Here is a 22,965-nt window from a genome sequence, read left to right on the forward strand (position 1 = left end):
ACCTAACTGATATTCTTAGAGCGCTACACCCAACAACTACAGAATATGTATTCTTTTTTAAAAAAAAATTTTTTAATGTTTATTTATTTTTGAGAGAGAGAGAGAGGCAGAGAGAGGGGGGGCACAGAATCTGAAGCAGGCTCCAGGCTCTGAGTTGTCAACACAGAGCCTGACATGGGGCCTGAACTCACAAACCATGAGATCATGGCCTGAGCCCAAGTTGATGTTTAACCAACTGAGCCACCCAGGTGCCCCTATAGAACATGTATTCTTTTCAAGTGCTTGTGGTACCTTCACCAAGAGAGACTGCTGATAAATCAAAATAAATTTACAAGGATTAAGCACATCAGAATGTGTTGTTTGAACACAACTGAAATGTATTAAAAACCAGTAACAATAAGACGTTTGGGGGGGAAAAAAAACCCATCCCCCAAAGGCTTAAAATGATACTTCTAAATAATCTACAAAGCAAAAAAGTTTTTTAAGCCTCTTATATCCCTACTGTATGATTTCTCTGAATTGTCACCTCTACCTCCTTTTAAGCCTTTGAAAGCTTTTCTCTTACTTGACCTTACAGAATTTGGCTAGGGAGATTTGAGGTGAACCTTGTGCCAATCCTAAAGTCAATATCCTCCCTGAGCTTTCCTGTGCATTGTAAGAAACTGCACTCTACTGGCTGTCCTCAGCTTCTCAATGTCTTTCCAATGTCTAATAAATGTGAACATATCTGCACTGCAGCTCAGTCTTTAGCCCTCTTTTCTTCAATGTCCATGTAAACAGGAACACACACACAAACACACACACACACACATTCATGCACACGTGAACACACGCACACACATATACATTCTCTTTTTCCTTGGATAAGTACCAGTGTTCTTTTTTTTTTAGTGTTGATTTATTTGTTTTTGAGAGAGAAAATGGGAAAGAGCGCATGAGCAAGGAGGGGCAGAGAGAGAGAGAGAGGGAGGGAGACACAGAATCCAAAACAGGCTCCAGGCTCCAAGCTGTCAGCACAGAGCCCGACACGGGGCTTGAACCCACGAACTGTGAGATCATGACCTGAGCCAAAGTTGGACGCTTGACTGACTGAGCCACACAGGTGCCCTAGTACCAGTGTTCTTTGTTCAACTGAATTTAAAAATCTATTGAGTACTTTACATATGATATTTCAATAAGTTCAACCTACTGGGAAAGAGATAAGCATAAAACTAGTTATAAATTTAAGCCAGAAACCAAAAAGGAAACATGGTAATTCTGACCAAAAAAACAGTGAAAAATTCCTAACAATGAAAACAACTTCATAATCCCACCAGTGACCAAGTTAATCCCAGAAAAATGGGCAAAGAACAAAAACAAGTAGTGCACACTAGATGATATAAAACTGGATAATAAAAATGAGAATACACCCAAGCTAATTAATAACTGTCTGGATTAAATTAAAATTAAGGAAAAGTATTTTCTTATCTACCAGACTGGTAAAGCTAAAAGACTGACAAAACCTAGCACTGGTGAGGGTCTAGGGAAATATGCAATGTCCCACATCATTGTTAGGAATGCAAATTGGTACTACCTTTCTGGAGTTACCAAAATAATTAAAACGTACATAAAAAACAATCTACCTTCTAAGAACTTGTCCTCATCATATAATCAAAAATGCATTAAGTGTAGGGCAGCCATTCTCAACTGGGACCTATAGTTCCCTCCAGGGAACATTTAGCAATGTTTATTTTTGCTTGTCACATCTTGGGGGAGGGAATGCTGGTATCTAGTGGGAAAAGGCCAGAGATGCTTCTGAAAATCCTATAATGCACAGGTCAGCCCCCACAACAAAGAATTACCTGACCCAGAATGTCATTAGTGCTCAGAAACGCCGGTATAGGAGGACCGGGAGATTTTACCATTGTAGCTACTTTTCGTCCTCTCCAGAAGGGAAGAAAATTAACTTTTATTTATATCAGACTCTAGTATACTAACTAGCTATGTAACTGGCAGGTGCCGACAATGTGCACTAAAAGGTCCAGCTGCTATATGGCTCTCCTTCTCCTATATTAGTCATCCATTTTGCTAGACAGGTTGATTCAGCTTGACTTCCTAGAAGTGGCTGAGCATTTTCCTCTTACACAGCAGATGGGTCAAAATACATGGGGACTAAAGGTGTCACAAGTACTACCATGCACTTATCATGCTGTGAACAGAACTTGATAGTCAGCTAACAGAGCAAGGTCAAACATTAGATTTCGGGAAATGAGACAAAGGGGTGTATTAATTCCTAACACAGCCTCCTAGGATACAAGAATACAGAGATCAGTAACAAATTGGACCCATGAGGAATGCAAATTCATGAGCTCTGCTTAGAAAGTTGCCTTGAACACATACCAAAAAATAAAATCTGAATCTACAGGCAATACCCATGTTCAGGGGTGCTGTAGTTAAAATATTCAAAGGGAAAACAGAAAAATAAAGAGATTTAAATATACCTGGTACATATTTAGGGAACAAAGAAAACCTTAGGAAAGATGAGAACTGAAGTACCACTGTTGCAATTTTCTAAATGTTTCAAATGTCCTATTCCAGGCAAGGGGTCAATGGATAAGTAAACCCTCTGAGTCTCCAAGATTATGGGAGTTACAGTCACACCCCTTTCCACCTCATGAGCAAAGTGCAGTGGATAAAAGAGACAGAGGCTGGGATACTGCAACCAAGAAGTAAGGAAAATTCCTAGCTTAGTTAATCAGATGAAAGATAGTATCAGGAATTCAAAATAGAATTGCTTTTCAAATATCCTGTTATCATCTCTTCCCACTAATCCAAAAAGATATTTTCCCCAGCTAGCCTAAATTTTTCATCACATACATGTAACTCATATACATATGCCTGGAAAGGTCTTGCATATACTAAATTTATAAATCAAATCGCATTCTTTATATGTAAAGCTAAAATACTTCATTCGATGGAATCCTAGTGTGAATCATTCTTTTAAAAATTAATCCCAGCTAAACATCTCTTTTGTAGAAAATCGAATTTTTACATACAGTGAATACATAAAACACTTCAACACACACAAAAAAATAAGAATTAAATTTTCCCGTATTGTTTTCCATATTCCCAGACTCACAAAATTTAATGGTTAATAGTCACTTTATTGTGACATTTGTTGTACATGCTAAACACACCAAACTATATAAAACTTGGCAATAACCATGAAAATAGAAATTCCAATTTAATGCCAGTTTGTTCTAGCAAGAAGAACAGAATCTCCCCAAAGACATGCTTTTCTTAAGTCTCAACTTAGGCTAACTTTGATCTTGCTGGGAAGGAATTTAAAGAACTTTATAAAAGGAGAAGAATATTACCTGGAAAAACTGTAAAGAATTTGTAGAGTGGGTATGAGGAAGGATGAGGAGTCTGAAGAGCTGAGAAGGCAGGTTGTTTGGGGAAGAGAAAGTCAAGAAGAGGTAAAGATGTGGCAGCTTAGTAAGAAACAGGAAAGTCTGAGAATGAACAAAGATCTTTAAAGGCAAATTATAGGAAGTATCGATGGATGATACACAATATAAACTACTCCCTTCATTCCAACAAAATCTTTTACGAATAGTGTATGATACTCATCACCAAAAATATAATTTTGGCATTATATTTTATGGTTTTTTGCTTGTTTTCTTGTATGCAAGAAATCCTGAAGAGAGCTTCAAGGACAGAGAATGGTGGTCTAAGGATCAAGACCATTTTGTCCCCCATCCCACAAAAATTACATTATGAAAAAATACAGGTGGTTAAACTGAATTACAGAGTATTCTATTTCCCATTGAAAAACAACCGATTTCTTCAAGTCAACTAACCAGTTGGCAAGTTGGTTAATATAAGGTCATAATGAAGCCAAAGTGCATGGGTCTGGATCCCTATGATCCACAAGCTATTCTACTCTTGAGTCCACAGGCTGCATGCCTAGTATCTCGTAAACTACCCTTCAGTGAAGGGTAGACTAGAGAATATGAGAAGATGAGCAAAAAGTCATCACTGCTACTACTGGCAAGTTTAAAGTACATGTCCCCACTGACTTTGAATCTAAGGTCATACCAGTTTGTGGAAAAAGGTCAAGGAATCATCAACAGTTTGGAAAATTATTCTATTCCAGTCTTATGTAGGTTTTTCCAAGAAGGTTCACCATGTAATTTTAAGTCTAAAACAAACCCAAGTAAATACTTTCCAGGAATAAATTAAGGACTACATTCATAAAAGAATTACTGCTTAAGATGCAATTATCTCATTTTAATGATGCTAAATTAAAGCAATTAAACGGCTTAACAGGGGAAAAGTGTCTATGATAGGTCCTGTTAATTGTTGACCACAGTAGAAAAGAAATTTTAAAAAATACATTTTGTTTAAATTCCTCTCATGTTTAAATCCAACAAAAGCAATAATGATAACGTAAGTAAAATGTAACATCAAATTCTTAATCATAATTGAAAAGACAGTACAAAATGTCTACTCTTCCCTATTTAACCATCTGGAACATGTTACAAACTCCCTGAAAGCAAGAAAAATCTGCAAGTATAATTACACTCTGGGACTATTAGCATGACATGCTTCAATAAATACTCCTAATAGGATCGGCTGATAGAATAACTGGTGCTAAAACTGATGGATTTTCATTATTTGGCTATTTGTTCTTCCTAACTAAATACTCAAGAAAACCAATAAATTGTCCCTTGAATAGAAACAAACAAACAAATCCCCAGCAAGGGGGAAATGTGATAGGTTGCGGAGGGAGAACAAAGGGACAAAGACCAAAGGTTTGGACATGCCTGAGTTCAATTTAAATTTTCCCTCTCCATGGGGCGCCTGGGTGGCTCGGTCGGTTAAGTGTCTGACTTCGGCTCAGGTCATGATCTCACGGTCCGTGAGTTCGAGCCCCGCATCGGGCTCTGTGCTGACAGCTCAGAGCCTGGAGCCTGTTTCAGATTCTGTGTCTGCCCCTCCCCTGTTCATGCTCTGTCTCTGTCTCAAAAATAAATAAATGTTAAAAAAAAAAAAATTAAAAAAAAAAAAAGTTTTCCCTCTCCTATTCTTCCTCTCTTCTCCCAGCAGCACCAAATCTGGCCTAGCTTCTGGTCAAAAGTGACTTTGTTAGGGTTAGGAGAAAAAGTCTTCAGTTGGCTGAAGGTCTTCAGACCAAACTGCAACAAGGGAAAATATTTAAAATGCACTCTACTCCTGATGGTTTGGGAGATTTAACATCTAAATACTTCAACTGGAAGGGTTAAGCAAGGAAAGAACCCAACTAGCTAAGATTTTTAGGAAGACAGCTCTGGTGGCTGAGCAGCAGAAGCAAGAGAGACTCATATGGAAATGTAAGTTGAGTTGTAGATCAAAGTCTACTTTTACATCAAGTCACATTCATCTGGCTGCCAGAATATGCAGAGATACTGCTTGCCTTGGGGTTATTTTTAAAGACCAACCTCATTCATTATTCCTATAATCCCTGATTTCATTTTATCCATTACAACTGCCTATTTCAACATCCTCTTTTTTTTTTTCTTCCAGTCCCACATTCCTCCCCTTCCAAGAAATTCTTTATTCATTCTCATTTTTCTTTTTTTTTTTAATGTTTATTTGTTTCTGACAAAGTTCGAGCAGGGGAGGGGCAGAGACAGTGGGGGACAGAGGATCCCAAGCAGTCTCCGTGCTGACAGCACAGAGCCCAGTGTGGGGCTTGAACTCATGAACCGTGAGATCATGACCTGAGCCGAAGTTGGACACTTAACCGACTAAGCCACCTAGGCACCCATTCATTCTCTTTTTGATATCCCAGTTTTGCCAAAGGAGTGGCCTTTCCCTGGTGTGTTTTTCATGTTACTTTATTGGTGAGGGGCACCAGAAAAAGATGGAAGGAAATCTTAACTCCTATACATACTTTATTGATCAATATCAAATCCTTACCAGAGCAATGCACTATACCAAACTAAAACCATAAACTATAAATGAGCCACTTAAACAAGTAAGTTTTCATTGCATGTGAATAAGGATAAAAGAAAAAGAAATGTGTAAACAGCACATGGTGATATTTACCCCAACTCACAAATTATCATTTCCATCTTCTGAAGATCATTGTTTCTCCCCCTCTTCCCTCCCCAGAAGTATAACTTAATGTGACAATGGTACTGAATAACAAGCATGTAGGCCATATATCTATATATACACAATACCTCAGAAAGTGTTCTTTAATAGAAATTTTAATGCTATACGCAAACAGTGCCATTTTAATTTTACTTTTAAAAACTGCTTTAGTAAAGCCTAAACCTAAAACTAGGCTCTTAATATTTTAGCATTGACCTGATAAAAGCATATTTTCCTAGCATCTCTGATATTTTCATTAATGTTGGGGACATATTTCATTAGTGAATGGGACACCTTTGTGGCAATGACAATTTTTTACTAGCCTTTGCTTTGCCTGTCTGGATTTATGACACTAATCCCTTCCATCATCATCCTACCTCTAGAAAGTCATTCCTCATCCACTACAGTTTGGTTGAATAACCCTCCTCTGTGTCTCCATAACAAGTTACACTTACCCACGGCAGCGTCTAGCAAATTATTTGCCTACATATCTGTCTGGATCCCTGCAAGCAGAGTGTCAGCTCCTTGAGAGCAGGAAGGCTATGTCTTTATCACTTCTGTATCTCCAGAGCCTAGGGCAGCACCTGGCACCAAGTATATTCTCAAGAGAGACAGTCAGCACGGCCCCCAGCAGGCCCATCAACCAGTGCCGTCAACTGCCTCTCCTAACATCATCCTAGACTAAGGTTTACTACAATCTCCTGTATGGCAGTCAACATAATTTTCTTAGGGGATACCATGAATCCTGATACTTTCCATTTTGTGTATGGTTAAGCAACATGTTATAGGTTTTATTTATTTCTTCAAAATCTCTGTGCAGTAAAGATAATTATCCTCCTTTACCAATAATAAAAGTAAAAGCTCAGAAAAGATAAACTGCTTTCTCATCACTATACAGTAAGCAGTTGAGGAAAGATTCATGCCTGTCTGCCTCACTGTAACTTAAAGCTGTTTCTACTATACTATTCTGCTCCCCTATACCTATACTGAAGCTACATGAATATATAATAATTCAAATATATTTTTCTGGCTATATTCTTCAATATTAGATTACCTCTGGGAATCAAGACTGTAAAGATGGTGGGTTAAGCTTACCTGGAATTATATTAACTATCTGGATTAAAATGTCATTGTGCTACTTGCTAGCTGTGTAATCTTGGGTAAGTTATTTAATTTCTCTGTGCTTCAATTTCTCATTTATAAAATAAGGACAGTTTGGTGCACCTGGGTGGCTCAGTCAGTTAAGAGACTGACTCTTGGTTTCAGCTCAGTTCATGATCTCACGTTTCATGGGTTCAAACCCTGTAGCTTGGGATTCTCTCTCCCTCTCTCTCTGCCCTTCCCCGCTTGTGTGCATGCACTCGCTTTCAAAATAAATAAGTAAACATGAAAAAAAAAATAATAAAAAATATCACGAGGATCGTTGTTGTAGCTATAGTGTTGTGAGGGATAGATTGCTACATATGTGAAGGGGTTAGAATAGAGCCCAGCACATAATAATACTACTAATAACTAGGATTATCTCATGCCTACTATGTATGGTAACTTATCTTCAATAAACATTAGCTATTAATACTTAATTGTTTAAGCTTACAAAAAAAAGTTGTTAAATTTTTCTATGTCAGTGGTTCTCAAACCTTATAGAGCATCAAAATTATCTAAGAAATTTTAAAAGTACCCTAGACCTGCATTCTGCAGATTCTAGTCTATGGGTCTGGACTGGTTTCTAGAAACTATCCTTTTGAAAAATTTCCAACAGGATTTCCATTCCCTGAAATATGCTAGACTACAAGTCTTAAAACACTTCTGCGATATAGCATCTAAAACTGCTCAATAAAATATAAAAATTATCCTTTTCGATGCTGGATATCCCATAAAGAATACAAGGGGAAATCACTAACACCAAGAATGGAAATAAATTAAGAAAAAAGAAAAGCAAGCAGCAAAGCTGCCAGATGTCAGGGTGCATAACCTAGGAGTGGAGGGACCGAGGAAAAATGCTTAGGCCTCCTGAAGTGTCAGAGACCATCAGACAAAGTCAGGGCCCAAGAAGTACAATAACCCAGGAAAAAGATGAATTCAAACATCAAAAACACCTCAAAGGCAAACATCAAGGAAAATTTACCTCTTTGCTTTGGCAAAAAAATCGTAAGAATCTGATGCCTGAATCATCTACACGATGTGGATCTTCCTAAAAACCAAGAGTGAGAATTTTATGTTCAAACCCAGGTTCACAGACTAACCCTCCCGCCCCCACCTCCAAGCACATAGAAGTAAATGAAAACCCTGTCTAGAAAAATGTATCCTGAACCCAAACCAAAAATAATTCCCATCATTACACAGGATTCCAAAGAAAAGGAGTTCAGAATTCAAAAAGAAAATCACAAAACACACAAGTAAACAAGGCACTATTACAAAGTCAGTGAAAAAATGTTAAATTGTAAAAATTTCCTACAAAATTTCAGATATTAGAATTATCAAATATAGAACATTAAATATATCTAATACACAAAAGAAAGAGAAAAGCAAATTGAAAACACTAATAAGGTTCAGGAGGGTATTAAAAAATGAACAGGCAAATCTGAAAGAGAACCAACTAAAAGTGCTAGAACTGAAAAACAGTCTGAGTAAAATCACAATGAAAGAGTTAAATAAAAACTAAAACTAAGTGAACAGTAAGACAACGATGACAAACTTACAGTGGCCCACAAGGTCACCAGAAATGAAAATGTGCAAGAGAGGTTAAGAAACACAGAGGAGAGACTGGAATAATCACTACCACCAGAAAGACTATAGTCTCTGATCACAATACATGAAAGAGAAATCAGAAAGAAACTAAACACAAAACTGCCAAGAGTTTGGAAATTTAAAACTACATCTCTAAATAATTCACAATTCAAGAAATAACTGAAAAAAATTAATTTTTAACAGAAAAAAAATTTTAAATAAGACTGAAACAATAATGAAAATACTACACTTCAAAACTATACAATGCTGCAAAAGTAATACTCACAGGAGAATGTATTCCTATAAATGCTTTCATTAGGAAAGAAGAATGGCTAAAAATTAATGAGTTAAATGTCTAACTAAAAAATAACCTCATCTTAAAAAAAATAAAAAGAAATATAAAAGCAATGAAGTGGAAAACAAACACAATAAAGAGAACGATAAAATCAAAAGTTGGTTCTTTGAAATGAGTAACACAATACCCTTGATTGGGTCAAGAAAAAGAAGATACAAGTTAATTATTAAAAATGAGAAGGAAAACCTAACTATAAGTAAAGCAATGATCAAAGAAATAGGATGATATTACGAAAACCCTTCTACGAATAGATTTGAAAACTTAAATGAACTAGGTAAATTCTTAAAACATAAAACCCATGAAAACAAACCTAGAACACTCTGATATAAACACATGACTGAATAAATAAGCAAATAAATGAGGAAGAAGGGACAAATCTTTCTTACAGAAGAATTCCAAAAAATACATCCAGCCACTCCTCCCTCTAGGAGGTGGAGCTTACTTTCCAGTCTTAGGGACTTAGGAACTCGGTTCCCAAAGAATTAAAGTAGGGAAAGAGAAGAGTAATGACTTCACAGTGGAAAAACCTGGCAACACCACCTTAGTCGTGTGATGGAGGTTAATTTTTTTTTTAATTTTTTTTAACGTTTATTTATTTTTGAGACAGAGAGAGACAGAGCATGAACAGGGGAGGGTCAGAGAGAGAGGGAGACACAGAATCTGAAACAGGCTCCAGGCTCTGAGCTGTCAGCACAGAGCCCGACACGGGGCTCGAACTCACGGACCGCGAGATCATGACCTGAGCCTAAGTCAGAAGCTCAACCAACTGAGCCACCCAGGCGCCCCAATGGAGGTTAATTTAACATCATCAGTGATGCCATGGATATCATATACTCCCTGAAATGATGTGATGAGAACGGCACTTCCCTCTGTGGTATTCTTCTCATCACCTTAGTCTGATCATGAGAAAAACATGAGACAAACCTAGATAGGGAGAGATTCTATAGCACAGCTGGTCAGCATACCTCCAGAGTCAAGGTCATAAAAACACATTAAAACTAAGAAAGTGTCATAAACTAGAGGAGATTGGAGAGACATGACAACCAAATACAATGAGATAACTCTGGGTTGGACACAGGACAGAGAGAGGATTTCAATGAAAAAAAACTACTCAAATCCAAATAAAGTCTGAAGTTTAATTAGTCAATATCAGTGTCTTAGTTCTGACAAATTACAAATCATGGTAATATAAGACATTAATAACAGGGTGGGGTAGTTAAGGGGCATACTAGAACTCAATATACTATTTTTGTAACTTTTCTATAAATCTAAAATTATTCAAAAATAGTTTTTCTTGCCTTTTTTTTTTAAAGACTAACCCAGGAAGATATGGAAAGACTTAATAATCCTACTGCTATCAAAGAGACTAAATCAATAGTTTAAAATCTTCTCCCAAACCATAGGTCAGTCAGTTTTGTTTAAAAGTACAAGATTTTGAGGGGGCATCTGGGTGGCTTGATCAGTGCCAACTCTGGCTCAGGTCATGATCTTGAAGTTCGTAAGTTCAAATCCCACATGGGGATCTCTGCTGTCATCCCAGAGCCCGCTTCGGATCCTCTGTCTCACTCTCTCTGCTCCTTCCCTGCTTGTGTGTGCATGCTCTCTCTCTCTCAAAAATAAATAAACATTAAAAAAAAGTACAAGATTTGAGGACTGAGTGATCTAACTACTTAGAATTAACTCCATACACAAATTTTCTTTGTGTCTTGATTTAAGATTGCTTGGTCTTAAAGGTATATGGTATGGCATTATAGAAAATAATACAGACAAGCAAATAAAAAAAAAACAAAATTCAATCATAACAATTTTTTTAAAAAAAACTTCTCACAAAGGGGAGCCTGGGCGGCTTGGTCAGTTAAACATCTGACTTTGGCTTAGGTCACGATCTCATGGGTCATGAGTTCAAGCCCCCTGCATCACGTTCTGTGCTAACAGCTCAGAGCCTGGAGCCTGCTTCGGATTCTGTGTCTCCCTCTCTCTACATCCCCACCCCCACCCTGCGCTCACACACACACACACACACACACACACACACACACACACACACTCTCTCTCTCTCTCTCTCTCTCTCAAAAATACACATTAAAAATATTTTTTTTTAATCTTCTCACAAGGCAGTTGAGTTTTACCAAAAAGGTTGCCAGAGAGCAGAAATATTCCCCAACTCATTCTATGAAGCCAGTACAACCTTAATACCTAAACCAAACAGTATTAGTAAAGGAAATATGTCAAGCTTACTCTTGAACACAAGTGAAAACTCTAAATAAAATACAGGCATCCCTCACAATCGGAACCTCAACACAGAAAATGAATTCATACATCACATTTTATTAAAGGCAGGGCTGATATCCTTTGTTATTCCAACTCACCTTAATATTTTATAAAATATATCAAATGGGGGGAAAATGTAGTATCCTTCAAAGTCCACATTGTCACTATTCATTCTCCAAAACTCACGACCTAACTAATTCTGTGGTTCCCAAACTATGTTCCAAGTCATCCTGAGGTACCACAGTGAATTCACCAGGGGTGCCAAGGGACGTTTTCAATTTGAAAGGAAACAGCAACATACAATATCTGTCAGACATCACACGCATTCTTTCACGGTTTCAACAGTAAATTACACTGCATTCCTTTTGATGACCTCTTGGTGAAGCTGAGTTTATGGTAGTTGCTGTGATAAAAAGCAATCACCGTGTGAAAATCAACATGGAATAGGAAATGAGTGTGGCAGTGCCCAATCTGATTCCAAGATTTGAGAAGTTATTCAATACTTCAGATGCACATATCCCATTAATAAGTACAGTTGACTCTTGAACAACATGGTTTGAACTGTGCCGGGCCACTTATATTGGATTTTTTAAAAAATAAATACTGTATAATACTATATTTTCTTTTCCTTATAATTTTCTTAATAACATTTTTTCTCTAGCTCACTTTACTGTAAAAATACAATACAAAATGTGTGTCAATCAAATTATCAGTAAGGCTTCCAGTCAATAGTAGGCTATTAGTACTTAAGTTTGGTGGCGGGCGGGGGGGGGGGGGGGCGTCGTGAAAAGTTATACAGGATTTCTGACTATGCAGAGGGTTGGTGCTCCTAACCCCTGCATTGTACAAGGGTCAACTGTATTTGTGGTTATTTAAAAATAAAATGAAAATATAACTTTATCTTTGAATTCATGTATATATTTTTTCAAACAGCTACTAAATTACTAAGACATAAATACAAATTTGTTTATACCTAACTGCTTAATAAGTATACTTGTAAGGTATTTCTTTGGTATAAGGGCACAATGAACTGGGAAAGTTAGGGAATCTCTGAAACAGTCATTTAACCCAGTATCCCTCACTACCCAAACTAAGTATCTAAAAAAATACAGAGAGTGAAAGATACTTATATTAGCAAACTGAATGCAGTGATAAAAGATTAATCCATATGAGTTTATACTAGGAATGTAAGTATGATTTAGCACTACAAAGATCTAAATATCATTCACAAAATTAACAGAGCAAAGGAGAAAACTCAAATGAACTTTTCCATAGTTACTGGTAAAACATTTGATGAAATTCAACACTCCTAATAACATTTTTAGAAAAATCTTAAAGAGAACCACATTACTTTATAAAGGGTATCTAGAGAACATAGAAAATACTGTAGACAACTGTGAAATACTTGAAGCATTCACTTTAAAATTAGAAACAAGACAAGGATGGTCATTGACCACTACATCTCTATTCCACCTGTACAGGTATGTCCAGCACAATATATATAACAGGGAGAAAAAGATGAAAGAATTGGTATGAGAGAAACAAAACTCGGCCAGATGATGGGAAAAGAGAAACTGGATGATGGCACGTGGCAGATTTCTGTACGCCAAGGCTAAGAGAGGCATACATTACTTCTACTCCAACTCTACAGACTAGAACTCATTTAAATGGACAATCCTAATGCAGAAAAAAAGGTGGAAAATACTACCTAATCTGTGCCCAGGAAGAAGAGGAAAGTTTTAGTGTACATCTAGACACTCTGTGCCACAAACCAAATTGGAAAATAACTTAGCAGTATCTGAAATTGAAGATGCACATACCCTACGGCCCAGCAATTCTACTCCTAGGTAGAGATGCTTTAGCACATGTAGACCACAAGACATGTGTAAGAATACTCATCGCAGTATTATTCATGATAGGAAAAACAAAAGCAAGCGTGTCAATCAACACTAGAACAAATCGTCATATATCCACAACTAGCCACAAAAATAAATGTCCCACAGAGCAATGTATCCTAGACACTTAAAAGATCTTAAGAAGAAACATACAATATACCACTTTTTATAAAGTTTGAAAATAAATAAATAAATCAACTATTCTGTCTGGGCATAGATATATATACAGTAAATTTTATTTTTTTTAAATTAAAAAATAACAGGGGTGCCTGGGTGGCTCAGTTGGTTAAGCGTCTGACTTTGGCTCAGGTCATGATCTCTCGGTTCGTGGGTTCGAGCCCCACATTGGTCTTTGTGCTGATAGCTCGGAGCCTGGAGCCTGCTTTGGATTCTGTGTCTCCCTCTCTGCTCCTCCCCCACTCACGCTCTGTCTCTCTCTCTCAAAAATAAACAAACATTAAAAAGAAATTTTTTTAATTAAAAAATAACAGTCACAAAACTCAGTATAGTGTTTATACTTAGAGGGAGACAGGAAGAGAGATGAGTTGAAACAAGCTGACAAAGGGAGTTTCCATTGTATTGGTAAAATTCTATCTCTTAGGCTGGGTATACATACTACTGCTTGGTTCATATTAACGTACTTTTTAATGAAGGACAATAATTTTTTATTAAATGGATTAAGGAGGTTCTAGAAGAGTATTTTATTGAGAATAACTTAATATAAATATTTCCAATAGCCCTACTTATGTTCTTATTTATTAACTAAAATATACTGTCTTGATTACCTAGAGAACTACTACCGAAGAAAATATTAGTTATTAAATATTGAAAAGAATTTAGCACTTGTTAAAAAAGAGTTTACCGGTTGACCATCCAATCACTTGCTCCAATTCTTCCCCAATCACATGACCATTTAGCAAATTGTACTTAATATAACAACTGAAAGCTACATTCAAGTCTCAGTGCTCTTCCTTAATTTTAATTAGAGTGAGTATTTTTTGAAACCACAGAAGTAGTAACAGGGAACAATTAAAGTGGGGGGGGGGGTGGGAGACATAATAATTCTAACCAAGATTAGAGTACGTGCAAAGAAAGGAATACTTGTATTCTGACCTCTCGGGTAAAGGTGGGAAGAAGGTTAGGAGTTGTTTTCCAAAGAACAGTCTCCAGAAGAATCCCAATTAATAAAATCATCAGGGAAAGGAGCAGGATTAAGATGTTCAGAAGCTATTAAATCCTTTTCTCCCAGCATTATTAAAAATGTAGCTTCACTGGCTGATTATAAATGTCCAATATTATTTTTTAAATAATATTGGTGCTATGGAATTACGGAAAGTTATCCATGCAACCTGCATGGATATTTTAAATATTCCATTCTCCAGTAACTTTGTAAGTGAGAAGCCTTAACAATACCCACTATTTTTTATTGCAAAATGATCATATGTACTGAAACCTTGAAGATACAGACTACTTTGGGAAAAAATCCAATTGACTTGATGAAAACTGAGGTAAAGAATACTAACTGAGGTACAGAAAATAAGTGGTTTTATTTCAGTAATTCAACTTCTGTGCATATCATAAAAATTGCTATAAACACAATCCAAAGAAGAAATTTGCCATGGGAGAAATAAGTAAGAGGCAATAAGGTCTAGAGAACAGAAATCAGAATAGGGCCTGAGAAGTTAACAGGAAGAAATACCATCATTGAAAACAGCTTCTATCTGGAAAGCAAGCAAGAAGAGGTAGGGCCAAATTACAATGACAATGGTAGGAATATGAGGCTCTGGACCAAGGAACATCCCTGCTGTTAGGACTATGGGTAAAAAGCAAAGAAATAAAAACAAAGGCATACACAGTGGGAAGACAAAATAAAGAACAACATCTCAGTGTCACTTTCAAGAAGTGACCAATACTCTCATGGATTTTTTTTGAGACTGACAGAATGCGGAGTGAGAGAAAAAAAGGTAAATACAACTAACTGAAGCTACAGCTTCAGGTCACCAGGGCTCCAGTGTAAAAATAAATAGCAGGACTAAAGGCTGAGGCATAAAAATGACTAACTATACACAATAAGCAGGTAAAGGGCTATGTACAAATTATAAGATAATCCGAATTAACAAAGCTTTTTTTTAAAACACGTAGTACAGGGGCACCTAGGGGGCTGGGTGCTGACAGCTTAGAGCCTGGAGCCTGTTTCAGATTCTTTCTCCATCACGCTCTCTGCCCCTTCCCCACTCATGTTCGTTTTCTCTCTCTCTCTGTCTCTGAAAAATAAACATTAAAAAAAAATATTTTAACTAAAACATGTAGTACATTTTGGCCATAGCTAAGCCTCCAACTTGGAGGGCTTTCCACTTGCCCCATTTGCCCCACCATGTAAAATGTTTCAAATCCTATTTTATGAGAGCTTAAATCGTACATCCTTCATAAATTCTTCCCAGAAAATAGTTGTAAATACCCTCCCACTCTGAACTTCAGCAGTTTTCATGGTCTTTGCCACAGCAGGTACTAATGACAAATTTGATAGAGCTGATTTACCAGTAATTTGATAGGTCTGATATCTTCAAATATTAAGTTTTATACTATAAATTTTATAACCATCATGCTGGACTTACCAAATAGGATAAAATTCCTTAAAATAAGGTACTCTATGTTATGCCTCAGAGTAGAATAAAATAATATCGCAAGTTTTACCTCATGGAGTATCTACTGAGTCACGTGTGTACATTACTCATCATATTCTACCTGCTGCTTTCTGTATTTCCACATCACTGATGAAATTAACAACATTATTCTTAGAGTGCCAGATGGCCAGTTCAGGCAAAATTAGTATATCCTCTCTCATCTTTACCTGCAACACGAAATCAGAAAGTTCTACAGCAACCTCCAAGAGACCTGGATTCTCTATAAATCTTTGACCAGGTTGTCCACTCCTGTGCTTGGGGCTTAGAAACCACTCTAGCCCATTATACACGCAGAACGGTATCTGCAAGAAATGTTTTTATTTAATCACCTCCCTCCTAATTAACTCAGATGTTTGTTAATTGTTGCTATTGTTGTTGTTGTTCTGTTATTTTTTTTTTTAATTTTATTTATTTTTGAGAGACAGAGACGGAGTGTGAGCAGGGGAGGGGCAGAGAGAAAGGGAGACAGAATCCGGAGCAGCCTCCAGGCTCTGAGCAAGCTGTCAGCACAGAGCGAGACGCGGGGCTTGAACTCACAAACTGCGAGATCATGACCTGAGCCAAAGTAGGGTGCTTAACCAACTGAGCCACCCAGGCACCCCTGTTGTTGTTGTTCTAACTGCACAGCTTAACAGATGTCAAATGTATATTCAAGGCCCTCTCTCAGTTATTCCCCTCCTTTCCCTACCCAAGCCTCTCAAAAGGCCTTTGGTATTCTACTCATTGGAACTACCCCCCAACTCCATACATGTGTACATAGCATGTATGCAATTTTCAAAATTTGATCAAAATGCATATTCTTTAAAAATTCTTTCCCAAATTTACCCCATTCTGATCACTATTCCCTGAAAATTTTCCATTTTATATAGTATGTAATACTTATTCATATGCCTTAATTTTTTTCCTCTGTTGCACTTAAATAAGATTCTGATACAAATATATTCTGGTCATAGCCACCCTTGCATGTTTCTTTTTTAATTTATTAATATTCCTTATACTAATTTCAATTTCTTCATAGCTGATTTCATTTAGGAAAATGCCAAGAAATCTTTTTTCCCACTGAAATTAACCACTTACTTGCTACCTCTGATGGTTAATTTTACAAGTCAACTTGGCTAAGCCACACAGTACCCAGATATATGGTCAAACATCAATCTACATGTTGTTATGAAGGTATTTTTTAGATGAATTAACATTTCTTTTACTATGTGACAAGCTCTGTTCTATTAGAATTTTTAAATGTTTACTTATTTTTGAGAGAGAAAGAGACAGAGACAAAGCGTGAACAGGCGAGGGGCAAAGAAAAGGAAGACACAGAATCTGAAGCAGGCTCCAGGCTCCAAGCAGTCAACACAGAGCCTGACACGGGGCTAGAACTCATGAACCACAAGATCATGACCTGAGCCGATGTCAGACACTTAACCAACTGAGCCACTCAGGCAACCCTCAAGCTCTGTTCTTAATATGTTTTAACTCATTTAAAAAAAACCCAAAAAACCAAAAAACCCAAAACCTTTATCTTATGGAAACTTTTGTATCTAGAAATAGAATAATTCAATGAATCCCTATATGCCCATTACCCAGTTTTAGCACTTATTAATGTTCTGCTGATCTTGTTTCATCTACTTTAGGCATGGGATAAAGATAAGAGTATTTTATTTTTACGTTTTAAAATTCATTGAACGTTACACTTTAATTACTTGTATGCCAATGGAGTAAGTCTAAGGAAAATTTTATTTACTGATTTATTTAAAAATCAACACTTCTTGTCTATCCTTATTCTTTAATTTTTTGTTTGTTTTTAGAGAGAATTGAGAGACAGTGTGTATGCAAGCAGGAGAGGGAGAGAGAGAATCTTAAGCAGGCCCCATGCCCAGCAAGGAGTCCAACACGGGGCTCCATCCCACGACCATGAGATCATGATCTAACCCAAAATCAAGAGTGGGACGCTTAACTGACTGAGCCACCCAGGCACCCCTGTTTATCCCTATTCTTGAAAACTAGATGAAGCTTGTCTGTTTTGAAGTGCATACTTTAGAATGTAAGTAGTATCATACATGCATCATTTTGTAATTTTTTTCCTCTTACATATTCTAGATACAAATCCCTCATCAGCTATATGACTTGTAATTTTTCCCCCACTCTTTTTGGTTGTCTTTTCACTTTTTTTCCAAAATTTATTTAAATTCTAGTTAGTTAATATATAGTGTAATATTGGTTTCAGGAGTAGCATTTAGCGGTTTATCACTTACCTAGAACATCCAGTGCTCAACGTAGAAGTGCCCTCCTTTATCCCCATTACCTATTTAACCCACCCCCCACGCCCATCCCTCCATCAACCCTGTTCTCTATCATTGTTCTCTATCATTAAGAGTCTCTTATGGTTTGTCTCCTTCTCTTTTTTCCCCCTTCCCCTACGTTCAACTGTTTTGTTTCTTAAATTCCACATATGACTGAAATATGGTGTTCGTCTTTCTCTGCCTGACTTATTTTGCTTGGCATAATACATTATAACTTCATCCACGTCATTGCAAATGGCAAGATTCCATGCTTTTTGATGGTTGAGTAATATTCCATTGTATATACATGTTACATCTTCTTTATCCATTCACCAGTCGATGGACATTTATGCTCTTTCCATAATTGAGCTATTGTTGATAGCGCTGCTATAAACATCAGGGTGCATGAGCTCTGTCGAATCAGTATTTTTGTATCCTTTGCGTAAATACCTAGTAGTGCAGTTGCTGAGTTGTGGAGTGGTTCTATTTTTAGCTTTCTGTGGAACCTCCTTCCAGAGTGGCCGCACCAGTTTGCATTCCCACCAACAGTGTAAGAGGGTTCCCCTTTCTCTGCATCCTCCCCAATATCTGTTGTTTCCTTTGTTGTTAATTTTAGCCATTCTGACAAGTGTGAGGTGGTATCTCATCACAGTTTTGATTTGTATTTCCCTGATGATGAGTGATGTTGAGCATCTTTTCAGAGTATTTTAAAGCAATCACAGACATCCTACTCATATGACACATGAAGACTTCAGTCCATACAGAGAGTAATTTTTAAAATGGAATAATATCACTGTCATTTCCATTAAAATTATAATTTTTTCCTATCATCTAATACCTACTCCATTTTAAATTTTTTTCTGTTTGTCTAACAAACAAAAAAAGTCCATCTTTTTATAACTGGTTTGATTTAATCAGGATCCAAATGAAGTCCACAGAATTGGGATATATGTCTCTTAAACTCCATTCACTTTTTGCAGTATTTCTTCTTTCTTTTTCCCTTATAGACATCTTATAGACATCTGACTCTGGGTTTTGTTGAAGATGAATTAACATTTAAATCAGTAGACTTTATCCTCCCTAATATAGGTGGGCCTCATCCAACCAGTTGAAGGCATTAAAGGAAAACAGACAGGTCCCTAAGGAAGAGGTAATTCTGCCTATAGACTATCTTCAGACTTGAGCTGCAACATCAACACTTCCCTGGGTGTACAGCTTGCTGGCCTGCTCTGCAGATTTCAGACTTGTCAGCCCCCACAATTACATGAGCCAATAAAAACCAATCAATCAATCAATCAATCTCTCCGGAGACATACAGGTTCTGGAAAACCATTACACAGTACCCCAGAGTTTAAAATTTTGTTTCGTGGCTATAGAGGACCCAAAGATAGGTCCCTCATATCTCTCAATCAATTCATTTATTTAAAAAATTTATGAGCATCTGCTGTGTGTCACATCCTGAAGATTCAAAGTTGATCTAGAAACTTGTCCTCAAGGAGTTGGGGGTAAGGGAGGTTTAGATGAGGAAAGAAACAATACAATAAATAAGCAATAAATATAAGGTTACAAGCTCAGGACACTATTAATGGGAGCACAGGCCGGGTTGGGGGGAAACAAACAACTGAGATTCCTGCATCAACTGAATCTTACTGCCTATAACTAAAATATTTCATCATATATTCACCCTTAAAAACTAATTACATACCTTATATGTTTGAATATAAAAATAAAGTGAAAACATGAGTGTCTGGGTGGCTTGGTCAGTTTTGTGTCCAACTTCGGCTCAGGTCATGATCTCACGGTCTGTGAGTTGGAGCCCTGGTTTGTGAGTTGGAGGCCTATATAGGGCTTCCTACTGTCAGTGCAGAGCCTGCTTCGGATCATCCGTTCCCTCTCTCTCTCTGCCCCTCCCACCCACTCCCCATCCCCCATCCCCCCCGCCCCCACGCACATGCACAGGCTGTCTCTCAAAAATAAACATCTAAAAATATAATAAAGTGAAAACATTTTTAAAAGCATAGAATGTGAAAACAAACACAACAGAAATACTATGATGTTAGTATTCCTTTGGAGTGATTTTTTTTGTATAGGCTGAACTGGCTAAGGATCTTAAAATAGGACTCAGAATGTCAAAGAGTCTTTTCCAGTTTTAAAAGCCATACTGATTAATTGGGATTGGAAAGATATGCACAAAATCTCACAGTTCATAAATCTCAAGCATACCATTTAAAATGAATATTGTAAAATGGGATTAGTCTTTAATTCTCTGAAATGTAATAAGACATTAAGTCATAAAATCCTTATTTTGAAAGCGTCTTAAGTATATATGAAAAGCGATTAAAATTTAAGTTCATTTAAGAATACTTTAAATTAATTTGCTATAGCTTTTTAACACTTGTAACTATGCTACCTTATATTACCTAATAATATAAAAATTCAGGATCTATGTTCACAATGAGAAATGTGACCATAAATTCAACACTAAAAACTCATTAACTAAGAATAATAGTTAAATCTCAATCAAATAGTCGAGTGATAAAATAAAAATCTTGGGTTTTTTTTTTTTGGTTGTTTTTTTTTTTAAGCTTTGGTCCTTATTTAAATAAGGACATTTCCTTAATTCCCAGTACTCTGAGAATTTATATTTCAAAGCTCTGTCGACTGGCATACTAAATAAAGACTATCATACAAAAACTGCTATCAATATTATTATATGACATTTTCTTCTCTGGGTTAGTGATTAGAAAGAAAAACATTTTCCAACATTAATTAAACTGGTGATGGTATTAAATTAACACAATCTCATAATTTTCCACAATTACTCTTAGATTTTATTTTATTTTATTTTATTTTATTTATTATTAGAGACAGCACAAGTGGGAGAGAGGAACAGTGGGAGAGACAGAAATGTCATGCAGGCTCCACGCTCAGCACAGAGCCCAACATGGGGTTCAAATACGACACTAGGATCATGGCCTGAGCCAAAATCAAGAGTTGGATGCTTACCCGACAGAGCCATACAGGTGACCCCGCAATTATTCTTTATCAACTAGTGAAACTTATATCCCCACAGTAAGCACACAATAAATATTTGCTAAATGAATGAATATAATCTTCCTAAACTCTACTTCAACATGGACACTGCCAAAGGTATAATGTTTTTGTGACAATTAAGAGGTTTTCCTTTGGGACTACAGGGACCTCCATTTGTACTCCTTCTGAGACACCAATAAATTAGCATCAGACCAATAGGTCATGAAATAATTGAAGCAAATTATTAGAGCTCTCTATTGTGCCCACAAATGCTCTGTATTCAAATACAAATACCTGGCTGTCAAGTTGAATGCTCAGCAACGTCTGTGCAGAGGCCGGGAGGGCTAAAAAGGCCCTAAGAAATCAATCAGGAGACCATGAGAGCCCTGCCGGTTCTTTGCTAATCTTTGGGTACATCATTAACTTCTGGGGGCTTCAATTTATTTACCTATAAAAAATGGAGGTTGGTCACTCCAAGATTCCATGATAAAGTGATTCTAGAAAGCAAAGCAAATTTACCTTCAATATTCCTTTGGAAGATGCAATGCTTCAGAAGCCCTATAAAAGTGGTTTTTAACCTTGTTTGACCGATGGACTAAATGCTACAGACACTTCATCTCAAAAGAATTCCCACATGGAAAAAAATTTTTAATATAGTATCAGGAGAGTTTAATGACCCTCTGAAGTGGTCCATGGAACTCATGTTAGAAACTTATGTTCTGTAAATTTAAATAGACTTCAATAAACTGGAGACATACTAATAAGTTTGAAAACAGGGGTGCCTGGGTGGCTCAGTCGGTTAAGTGTCTGACTTCAGCTCAGGTCATGATCTTGCAGTGTGTGAGTTTGAGCCCTGCTTCGGGGTCTGTGCTGACAGACAGCTCAGGGTCTGGAGCCTGGTTTTGGATTCTGTGACTCCCTCTCTCTCTGTCCCTGCCCCCCCCCTCAAAAATAAATAAACATTAAAAAAAGAAAAGAAAACAAAGCAGCATTTTGTACCTAATCATTTTTTTTAACAAATTAAATTTATTTTAAATTTCAAACAACAATTAAGAGGAATCAATTATTTTTATAACTATTAGAGAGGAAACATGGGTTTAAAGAATCCAAAATACTAGGTTAGAACATTAAACTATGTTGGTAAATCACAGTTCCAGTTAGGTGACATCCAAACCATTGTGATTATATGTCAATCTCAATTCTAATGAACCAAGTGTAATGAAAACATTTATTTAGGATTCCAAACTTAAACAAATATGTGTTCCATTTGATTGTCTTTGTGTAGATAATCCATTTGGAGACAGGCCTTCAATAAAAATATACAACTAAGTATACTGAATTACTAAAATGGCTTAAATTTCTGAAAGATCCCATAGCAGTTGTGTATTTTAAAATAACATAACTAATGTATAATTAAAATTGGTTAAGTCTGTTCAGCTACAACATGAATTTGCTCACTGTATTACAAAAGAAAGAAAATTTAAGAAAAAAAAATGTAAAACCCTTCTCCAATGTAAAAGGAAAGACAGTAGAGCGGCCTGACTTATCACATACAGGAAGAGAAGGAACGATTACATAACTCTGCAGAAATTAATTAAATA

The 22,965-nt window shown here is 36.6% G+C and overlaps 1 protein-coding gene across 16 annotated transcripts in view; it reads right to left on the bottom strand.

Annotated features, from left to right (window-relative positions):
* NCOA1 (nuclear receptor coactivator 1) overlaps positions 1–22,965 on the bottom strand; it is a 222,125-nt gene that overhangs the window by 123,410 nt on the left and 75,750 nt on the right. Inside the window, exon 1 of one of the 16 annotated variants that reach the window (XM_042933533.1) lies at positions 8,246–8,267. The exons of the other annotated variants lie outside the window; for them this stretch is intronic. The gene's annotated coding sequence lies outside the window, so the exon portion shown is untranslated. Of the gene's footprint in view, positions 1–8,245; positions 8,268–22,965 lie in introns of those variants that run through there. 16 annotated transcript variants of the gene reach the window in all.

The sequence above is a fragment of the Panthera leo genome, chromosome A3 (assembly GCF_018350215.1).
Source record: "Panthera leo isolate Ple1 chromosome A3, P.leo_Ple1_pat1.1, whole genome shotgun sequence".
NCBI lineage: Eukaryota > Metazoa > Chordata > Mammalia > Carnivora > Felidae > Panthera > Panthera leo.